The 11,356-nt window shown below is 37.4% G+C and overlaps 1 long non-coding RNA gene across 5 annotated transcripts; it reads left to right on the forward strand.

Moving 5' to 3' along the window:
• Nucleotides 1-214: 214 nt before the first annotated feature.
• Nucleotides 215-4,402, forward strand: LOC133725564 (uncharacterized). Of its 5 annotated transcripts, none has more exons than XR_009854506.1 (9): nucleotides 215-647; nucleotides 992-1,082; nucleotides 1,216-1,333; nucleotides 1,534-1,605; nucleotides 2,521-2,601; nucleotides 2,740-2,809; nucleotides 3,201-3,897; nucleotides 3,985-4,052; nucleotides 4,181-4,402. It is a non-coding gene; the product is annotated as an uncharacterized LOC133725564 (long non-coding RNA). The 5 variants fall into 5 exon arrangements; XR_009854505.1 differs by having other exon boundaries at nucleotides 3,201-3,238; XR_009854503.1 differs by lacking the exon at nucleotides 3,201-3,897 and having other exon boundaries at nucleotides 992-1,124.
• Nucleotides 4,403-11,356: the final 6,954 nt, after the last annotated feature.

Genomic DNA, 11,356 nt, shown 5'->3' on the forward strand with positions numbered 1-11,356 from the left:
CTTGAAACCCTAATTCCCCAGTTGTTCTTAGTCTTCAGCGAGAAATTGGGGCTCGCTCTTCACTTCTCCATGAAACCCTAATTCACCTATTGTTACTGACGAGGCGGCAGAGGAGGAGAAGGACGCTGAGGTTTCGAAGGAGGGGGGATCGTCGCAGCCGGTGAGGCTGTGGAATCTGAGGACGAGGAAGGCTCCAATTAGCGGTGGTGGCGGCAAGGGGTTGAAAATTGAGGAGAGAAAGGTGAATTACTTGCCGTTGGGGAGTGAGGCTCTAGAGAAGAAGGACGGACCCAAGTTCTCACTCACTCTCTCCAAGAAGGAGATCGAAGAGGATTTCATACAGATGCTCGGCCACCGCCCTCCCGCCGCCCCAAGAAGAGGCCCAAAGTGGTGCAGAAGCAATTGGATATAAGTCAATTCCAAATTATTACTCTTTCTTCACAATTTCACTCATCTTCTTCATCTCTCTCAAATTAACTGTCTTTCCACTTCTTCTTCTTCTTCTTCTTCTTCTTCCTTTGGTTTCTCTGGAAGCAAAGTAATGATATTCATGGTGGTTTGGATTTACAGGCATTGTTTTCCTATATATGGTTGACGGAGTCTTAGCTGATTCGTACAAGGTTGCGGAGTTCCCTGAAAATGTCAAGGTATTTGCTTTCCTCGGGGTTCTCTCTGAAAATTTCAAAAGTTTTTTGCTTTCATTGTAACAGAATGATAACAAATAAGGGCCCTGGTAGTTTAGGTCTCTAGCTTCTGGATTTTAAAGTTTTGCTTCAATGTAATTGAGTACTTGTGTTGTGGGTTCATAAGAAGAACATGGAATTCGAAGTTTCTGCTCTTCTTCTCTTTTGTCACTAATCTATTTAAGTATCAATGGATGAACACAATTTGTTACAGCTGCTTCTTGGTTTTACTTACTTGAGCTTGTTTTCAATGAGTTGGAGTTTTCAGAAGTTTGGTTCCTTAATTTTGAACTTGATTCGTTATGCAGAGGTAGCAATTTGGAGCGAATGCTGGCTTGTTTTGATTGTTTTAAGGCTCGGTTTTCTGACTTCTGGTGCTGCTGGTAGCGCTAATTAGTGGTAGGCCACAGTACACATTGTGCAATGGGAATTTGATGAAAGGTCAAATCTCCTGCAATGCTTAATGTTCAGTTGCTTTGGAACAATGATTTTGTTTGTTAATTATAATTCATCTTCTTTCTTCTTTTCTTAGTAAATGTAAAGGTAAGCTGGGTGGCTGCTATTATATGCAACTAGTTATATGGAATAGAATACCTACTCTATGATCTCGATTTTGTGACTGTCTAATGTTAAAGCTGCATAATATCAGTGTAAGTGTTCATCTTTATTTGATGTGTTTCTTTGGTTGCTACTTGACAATTTGAATTTTGAGTCTTTTGGCTGTTCTCTTCATTTACATGCGTGGACTTGAAATAATTGAATGTGAGAGAAGAGGATTAATAGTTGATAGGTATTAATAGAACATGCCTTCTAGTGTAGTTGATATGTTTAATAACCTTTCTGAATTCAGATCTGGTATGGCTTGTATGGCAGTTATGGGAATGAATAACCAAATCATTATGAGGGAGCTCTCACATGTAGGGTAAGCTCTCACATTATATGCATGTGGTTTACATTTTATTAGTACTAATGGAGGTCTGTTGCTTAGGCATCAGACTGGCTATGTAAAATGTATTAAAAACATATAGAAGTGTACTGCAACAATTGATGAGGTTGCTGTTGGCGTATTAATTTCTTATTGGCATATCTTGATCATTTACTATTTTCAACAACAATTTACTATAATTTTTTTTCTTTTCTTTTTCCTTGTCTGCATGATAAAGGAGAAATCTGTTCAGTTTATTTGGTCTGCAAGAGGTGTCGTTTGGTATTTGTTAAGATGAATTTATCATGTGTCTGGAGGATTAGCACATATTTCTTATGAGTGTGTATAGTTATATTTAAGACTTACAAGCCAACCGGCACATCTCTAAGCTAATCCTTAAGTTCGTCTGAGTATTTGCCAAATGAACCTGCTTATGGTTTGTGCTAGGCTTGTAAGCTTTGAACTGAGTAGACATGGGTAGAGCTATGGTATGTTAACATTTCTCATACATCAACTATTTTTACCCCTCTAAGGACTCATGTTATCACTTTGAGGACTAATATTACTATTTTCAGGACTCATATGGTAAACTAAGAAAATTTACCACTTTAAGGACTCATGTTACCACTATGAGGACTAATATTACTATTTTGAGGACTCATGTGGTAACTAAGAAAATTTACCACTTTTAGGACTCATGTTACTACTTTAAGGACTAATATTACTATTTTGAGGACTCATTTTACCACTTTTAAGGCAATTGTATGCATGTCATACGTTAACATATTGTAGAATTTTCCGACATGGAATAGGGTCAAGAAGTTTTTTGTTATAATTATTTCATTGCATGTCTTCTCATTTTCTTTGACTTAATGTTGATTCACCTCTTAAACTTGAAAAAAAAAAATGCAGGGAATCCTTGTATTTGCTTCTGTAATGACAACTCTGGGACTGCAGATCATCTTAGAGTCTATGCGCACCCTAATTTCATATGTAAGTTATTATGACCTGGCATTGTATTTGCTTTGGTTATGATCTGTAGTTAGTTTTAGATGTTGCTAGTTTTCCATCATTGTTATGTTATGTAGGTATTTGCTTGGGTGCTCATGTTTTGTTTGTTTATTATTTCAGGGAAACATTCCAGACAGTTAGAGTGGTAGTTGAGTTTGGAAGACAGGTTCTGCTATTTAGAATTTTTTGGGTAACAGCCTATTTTTTTTCCTCTAAATATTTTGTTACTTTGCATTCACATTACGATAGTGATTTCTTTGGGCATTTTCAGATTGGTTTGTATGATGTATGACAACAAACCGGTCTATCTCTAAGTGTCATAGAGATTATGAAGAGAATGCTCCAAACACCGCTATAAATATCGTGAAAACTTTCATGTCTAGCTTGGTAGATCTGTTATTGACTTTACAAAACTGATACAAAACTTTTTGTTTGCATTTTAAAGTCCACTTTGCTTTTCATTTTTTGTCTTTATTGTTATGTCGGTGGTGAGGTATGCTCTGATATGAATATGTGGTAATGATATTTGATTAATTTGCTGTTGAAATTGGATTTTGATTGCCTGTGATGTTGAAATTTAGGTAAAGGTGGAAGCTTTTTCGGCTACTTTAAATCTGGGGTGGGTGATACAATGAAATGTTTATTTATTTGTTGCTCTTAGTTTTCGAGTTAGTATAGGTAAACTAATTTTATCAAATTGGATTGAGCTTATTGGATGCCACGGATTAAAGATTAGAACGTCATCAATCATTATTTTAAGTTTCTATTCGTTGTTGGTCTTCATTTTCTCTTCATCTATCAGCATTTGAAGGCTTTCTTTGATTATTAGGGACTGTTTGCTCGGTGGAGCAAGGGTTCTACGTCCTCTGTGTATCGTGGTTCTTTAATTTTATCTTCACGCATGCGATTAGCTATATTGATTGAATTAGAGCTTATATATTGGTTTGTACATATGATGCATACAAAATGCATCTCATAGACATAGGGTGAAACAATATATTCTATCATTGAATGAAAGTCCCTTTTGTATAAACTTTGTTTGAACCAATTTTTTAATTAGTTTTCATATTATAACGTTTAACAAAACAAAATGGACATAAATTGTTGAAAATCATAGTTTCAGTTTACATTAATGTCAGCTGACTGAGTGGGAAGACCCTTACTTCCCTAATCTTAAACGTAACAATTTTGTCCCGTGGCATCGCGCGGGTAGTCCTTCTAGTATATCTTCTATGCATCAGACTACCAACAAGAGCTAAGCACCAGACTTTATGAAATGTAAGAATGTATATCTTCATTCTTACATTTCATATGTTACTGTTTAAATTTAATTGTTTGCTGACATTCTCTGTCATCTGCTTTCAGATTGGAGAAGCTTCTCTGGATTCTAAACCATTATCATCATTTTGAACTGGAAGTGATATTCTACATTGGTAAATACATGTATCCCTACTTTATATTATTGGTTTTATAAATGTTGCAAATTTTTTGTCTTGGATTTTGTTTGAAACTGATTGGTCTTAGTTGAATTGGTTTTACTTGGTTGTAATAATGGGTTAAGAGATCAAAAGACTGCTTATCATCTTTGCCTACAAGAGAGCTTCTGCAAGAACAAATGAAGGTGCATTAAAGGAAAGCAGGAGTAATCTATGTAGTTTAGGTCTTCCTAGCTAGAACATTTTACAAGTACAGACTCAATCTCTGTTGTCCCTAGCTTGAATTATAGGGATTGTAGTACTGTTTCTATGGTCATATATTGAGCATTATTTCAGGAAAACGTTTATATGGATATTCTTCTTGTTGTCCAAGTTTCATTCATACAACACAAGACAAAACCATGTGTTGTATGATGATAAAAGAGTTCAAAATTGAGGCTTCTCCTACAACAGTCACTGGTTGCTACCCAATTTGATTACAATATTCACACAATGGATAACCAAATATAGTTGTTGTGTGAACTAACAACCAACAACAAAAGAAAACAAAATTCTGTTGTGTGAGATTCATAACACACAACAGAAATAAAATGATCACTGTTGTCTGAGTAATCAACAGACAAGGGAGATAATTTTACTTCAGTTGTGTGTTACTTACCTCAGACAACAAATATTAAGTTATATCCGTTGTCTGTTATTAGTCTCAGACAACAAAGAATGAGTTATATCCGTTGTGTGTTATGAATCTCAGACAACAAAGAATGAGTTATATCTGTTGTGTGTTATGAATCTCAGACAACGGCAAATTTCCTTTTCTGTTGTCTGATTGTGCCGCGGCATCCCCGCGCATGCCATGCCAGGCACATGCCTGCACATCATTCACACAACGGAAACTAGTATTCTGTTGAGCAAAGTACTATCACACAACGGTGAAATCATCGTTGTCTGATGTTTCAATCACACAACACTCACTTAGACCACGGTGAGCTTGGTCATCACACAACATAAATCCACCGTCGTCTGATGACCTTTTTGTAGTAGTGGTCTCCCATTAGAGTCCCTGATAATGAAACCCGCAGCAGCCTTGCTGTGATCTTTAACCGAACCATCAAAGTTGAGTTTAAAGAAACCAACTGGAGGAGGATTCCATATGATAGGATTGGCTGACGAAGAAACCTCCTAGCCCTATTGATGGGCAAGGAAAAATGTAGTTTTCTTTACATTTGCCTATAACTATGTCCTAGTTGTATCGTAGTTTATAGGCTTGCTTAAATAAGTAAGCAATGGTTGTATAATGAATGGTCTAGTCTCGATGTACCATGTGGTACCCCCATAACCTCTTGTTTATCTTTGAATGGTAGCGGAGGGGTATGTAAGGGCAATTCTGGCTTGACTTTTTTTAATTACAATCATTGATGGATTGGTTCAAAAAAAAAAATTATATAATATTTCGAAACATATTATATAGGCTGAAATGTTTATAGAGAAAGTATGAATAATATTACATAATGTGGGCATCCATTTTTGAAACATATTATACATGCTAAAATGTTTACGGAGAAAGTATGAATAATATTATATATGTTATAAAGTAGAGAGAAGATGAAGAGAGAATAATTGGGAGGAAGTAGAAGTATATCATTCAGTCTCATTAGCCTCCTTTATATAGAGGTAGGGTTTACATCAAAGTACATAACTAATGAGTAATTACATGGACATCCACATAGATAATAATATTTACAACACTCCCCCTTGGATGTCCACCAATGAATGATGGTATTGGACGCGCTTATTGTTGCCTCGTTAAAAACCTTGCCAGGTAACAAAAACCCAGTGGGACGAAAATAACCCTGGTCGAAGGACAAAAAGAGCACAACGCGCATTAGTCCTAGGTAGCATGCTTCTGGATGCTCCCCCTGATGAGAATCTCCCTCTGATTGTTGCAAGCCTCATTTATGTATGCGATAAGCTACATGTACCATGTATAGTAGTTTGATGTGTCTATCACCGAAGTAAGACCATGTATGCTTTGCATATAGGGGCTCATCACAAATTTTCATACTTGCAAAGTTTAAGCAATACCAACAAAGCTAGACGATTCTCAATAAGCCTTACCTGATATGATAAGGTTAGAAACAATCTCATATGCTCAAATTCATACACTAAGTAATAGCTAAACAATATAAAGAAATTGACACATTTAACTTTGTATAGTTTAAAACATTGAAAAATCATCATGGCATACCTAGCCATACACATCAATATCTTTGTGTATTGATATGTCTCATACAAGCTCTTCAAGAGCTTTATGTAATTCATAACTTTGCGAAAGTTAGAATATGTTGCAATACTATAATCATAATTCGAATTCGATTTCGTAGTCTTGTCATAGTACTCATCGAGGCAATTTGGGTCGCGTTAGCTATAACGGAATGAGTACATATGAGCTAGCTTAAGACTCTTTGATTCCATGAGTGAGCTTCAGGCTCTTTCAACATTTCATGGACTTACATTTGAATTATTCATGTACTTGAATCCCTTGAGGATTTGATAAGCAATATACTTATAATGACACTTTACTTTTGAGATTTTGCTTTTAGCAATGTGTCTTTAAGATCTTCATAATATACGATGACAACGTTCCATAAATCTCTCGTCAATATAACAGCTATATGTAACACTGTATTTATAGAAAATTGTCATTCGTATAAGGGAAGATGTTCACAATCTCATGTCTCTATAAATAGACATTGTGTCGTAGTGATTTATCTTCACTTTAATAAATACCCTTTTGTAACTTGTAGGGTTAAAGGTCCAAGTATTTCATCACGTTTCAAATATTCAATTTCATTGGAATTGCCTCTTTCCAATTTGGCCAATAATATACTTTGTCGACATTCATAATGAAACGTGGTATAGCATCAATACAGCCTTAATGATTTTTGGTAGCTACCAAATGTAAATTATCATCGATGATCATTAATCATAGATCCCACACATTCTTATATGCATGCATTAGCTATAATAAGCTTATTGATATTGGGTACCCATGCCACTTCTAGGGCATACATTGTCGCTTCTAGGACAATCATCTCTCATAGATGAATTATGTAGAATGTGGATCTTTTTACGTATAATCTCATGTCGAGCACTATAGGGCTTGTATGATCTTCCCTTTTTGGGAGTTTAAAACTTTAGACCTGGTGGATATAATTCACACAAATTCACGCCGTTATTCAAATGACAGTAGTCTTTCCTCCCCCTAACGGCGGGAAGACTGTCTTATTTTGACCATGCTCAAAAGATGCATTCAAAAATCTATCACTTTCTTTGAAGTGAATATGCTCATTGGTTGGTGGCGAGCCCAAACCAAGATTTATGTCAAAACATGCTTTATGCATTAGCATCAACCATATTGATTTATTATTGTATCACTACGACATCATTTCCTAATGGCATACCTACACCCTCTGTATGTGTAGCCATATTAGGAGTTGTGATATTGTTTAATGACATTCTCTTCAGGAGAACCATGTCAATTGGATACACTTGTATCCCACAAATCAAATGGAGTCTACATTGTTTGTATTAATATGGTCGGTCTCAAGGACTTTAACCCAAGCAGATGCCTTTGCATTTAGCATATAATTTTGTCACTTTCTTTTATCAATTCCCTAGTTTAGATATTTCTCGAAGTCAAAATGAGACGATGGAGATATATCACACCAATTCATATCGTTCTTCAGGAACAATCTTTCTCCCCCTCATTGCAGGAGGATTGTCTCATTAAAGTGACAACTCGCAAATATGCGGTAAATAAACAATTGGCTTGTGAGTAAGGTTAGCTGGCATCAAAACTTGTAAATGATTCCATGCAACATGGTAGACAAAAGATGATGTAACCAGTCATGCCAAAATAGTGTATTTGGTTCAAGGAACTTCAGGTTCATGACATCATATGACTGAGTTTACTGCAGAAAATTCGATACAGTATATATCTGATGGCATAAAGTCTTCTCCAACCATATAGGAGGTAATTAATGCAACAGTATTTCAAATTTGGTAACATGATAGTAGCTCATTCGGAGCCATAGATCAAGATCTACGACATGATAGTAGCACATTATATAATGATAGTAGCTATTATATAGAGGTAGGGTTTACATCAAAGTACATAACTAATGAGTAATTACATGGACATCCACATAGATAATAATATTTACAACAATATAAAGTACTATTTCGCTGAAATGTTTACAGAAAAAGTATGAATAATATTTTTCTTTTAGGAGAAAGCATGAATAACATTATATAATGTGGGTATCAAAAGCATTACAAAAAGCAATAGTGTTGTATATGTTGTTTTGAATCAAAACCCCGAAAGACAATAATATATTCATCCTAAACCAGAATGACAATTACATACCATTCCGTTGTCATCTATAGACAAACAAGAGAATGTGTTAGTACCCATAGTGGTACATAGGCTAGGTCCATTCATTAGACATCAAATAGTCAAAAAAGCGGGTCTCTTCCTTCGGTACTACTCCAGAAGATTCGCTAAAAGCACATAAAGTGCATCGCTCCCTAAAATAAAAGAAAATTATTGAAAATAGGCTAAGCTACTAACATAGAGTTTCTTAAAAAAAGAGAATTACTAGAAAGAAAAAATATATCTAATTTGAAGCCCAAAATGCAAGTCAGAAACCCTAGGCCTAACAATTAGCCTAGCCCAGTTTTCCTTCACCACCCATGAGCAGAAAACCCCATCCCACCCCGAGCTTGGCCGCCGCCGCCGACCGTTGCCTGCTCAAGCAAATCCGAAGCCAGAGCCGACCACGAACAACCTCAGATCCCCTCGCGCCAAGCCGTCAAGAGACTGTTGCCACCACAAAACCCCATGAAGATGCCACCAGAAAGCCCAAGCCGACCACGAATGAACACATATCCCCTCGCGCCAAGCCGCTGAAAAACTCGATGCCGTTCACTCTACCCAGCGCCGCCAACACATCTCTTGAATCGAGATCGATGGCAGTCCCACCACAAAGCATGATCCGGAAAAACAAATCCAAACCAACCTATTAACACCAAAAGGCCAAACAATCCACCGATTAATGGGCTCAATTGCATCACCCGTCCGACAGCAGCCCATCATCGGCGAAGGCAACCCAGCGCCGGCTTCGAGCGCTGCCGGACGAGAAGATTTCTTCAAACCTTAAAACTCAAACAGCTTTGAGTTTTAGAGAGGTTTTAGACGAGGCTAAGCTATATGTCTATTTTTATCAAATTTTAAGAGTGTTGTGTATGTTGTGTGTGAAGCAGCAGAACCTATTGCTTTTTATATAATGTGGCTAACTGGCTATCAAAAGCATACACAACATTATCTAACCTAAGAATGGATACTGTGGGTATCGAAAGCATACACAACGTACACAACAAAAGTTCTTTGATATATATACACAACTTATAAATGAGATTCCTCTTTCATTCAGTTTTCATTCTCGGGGTATTACCACATTGGGTCAGACTCCCTTTTCTTTAGCAATGTGGGTCAGGTCATCTTTCATTCTAGCAATGTGGGTCAGACACCCTTTTCTTTCATTCTATTTTCTTATATGTGGGTCAGACCCCCTTTTCTTTCGTTCTGTTTTCTTTCATTCTAGCAATGTGGGTCAGATCAGCTTTAGGGTTCTCCCTTTTCTTTCATTCTCGGTATTAGCAATGTGGGTCAGATCCCCTTTTCAAGAATGTGTGGGTCAGATCCCCTTTTCTTTCATTCTTGGGGATTTTCATTCCTAGAGAGGAGCTAAGCTAATACCCTAAGAATGAATGAAAAAGGAATCTGCTTTTTCATCACACTCCTCATCCATTTTAGATATCATAGGCTGAAATTTTAGCCTCCGAACATTTGAATAATATAAATCATTTATCACTTGTTAATGTGGGCCCCACTCAAACGCTAGTCATCAGTACCCAGTATCCAGGGCTGTGATTAAAAGTCATTAACCAAAGGTTTTTTTCGACAAAGTGAATATCCAAAGTTTGGCTAGTAGTGTGGCCACATATCTCTTTAGCTGTATTTGATATGAGACCAATTTTTGGATTACTAGAGCTAGGTGAGAAAGTAGTAGTAACCACTGTAAGTGGCCTAGTGGTTCTTGCCTAGTTGGGTGTGCTCTCCAACCTAGGTTCGAACCCCGAAGCTGTCAAAGTGGTCAGGCACTGTGCTGCAATGCACAGTTGGAGCATTTCACATGCGCCTAGGAAGCCTTTAGGTTCCCTTTGACAAAGTCAAAAAAAAAAAAAAAAAGATGAGAAAGTAGTAGTGACTAGTGAGAGATTCTGTTTTGAAATTTCGTGTGGACACAGAGACTCGATAGCGATCGAGAAGCCTAGCCTATAAAACAAGAGTCGACGGTGTTTCATTTCATCCTTCGCCGGCCTCAAACAAATTTAACATGGCTTCCTCCTCCTCATCAACTAGCATTCTCTTACCTTTCTCAATCATCCTCCTCCTATTCCTGATGATCATCTCTCCCAGCTTTGCCCAACAAGTTCAACCTTGAGTCCAAATAATATATAATAAAGTTGGTGGATTATGCACTCTGACCTAGCCGTCTCTGCTAGGAGATGTTTTTCTTATAGTGTACAAATTTAAGTCCAAATAGGTTTAGGAGGGTAAAAATTAATTATCTGGATTAGGGTTTGGACAAATCTCTCAATACAACTTCTCACTTCCACAGCAAAAGAGGCGGAAAAAAAGAAAAAGAAAAAGAAGAAGAACTTATGAAACTCTCACACGTTTTCTCTCTCCACACCAGTATCAAAACACACATAAGATTATAATGTAGGTCTCACTTCATCTTCTCCGAAACACCCACCTCGCTAATGTTATAAATTGCGAGTCCACGATCGATGTTTCAATCATTTCATCGTTCGCCTCAAACAAGTTAACATGGCTACCTCCTCCTCATCTACTGGCATTCTCTTATCTTCCTCACTCATCCTATTCCTGATGATCATCTCTCCCAGACCCAGCTTTGCCCAACAACCTCAGGGGGTACCCACAGCCCGCCTACTCCTCAATACTCCAGTTCCACAAGCTTCTACTGCGGCGGCTCAGGCTCAGGTTCAGGCTCACCAGACTAGTTTTTATGATATCATCTCTCCCAGCTCTGCCCAACAACCTCACGGGCTACCCACAGCCCGCCTACTCCTCAATACTCCAGTTCCACAAGCTTCCACCGTAGCAGAGCAGGATCAGGTTCAGGCTCACCAGACTAGTTTTTATGATATTCTAT

The sequence above is a fragment of the Rosa rugosa genome, chromosome 1 (assembly GCF_958449725.1).
Source record: "Rosa rugosa chromosome 1, drRosRugo1.1, whole genome shotgun sequence".
In the NCBI taxonomy this organism is placed as follows: Eukaryota; Viridiplantae; Streptophyta; class Magnoliopsida; order Rosales; family Rosaceae; genus Rosa; species Rosa rugosa.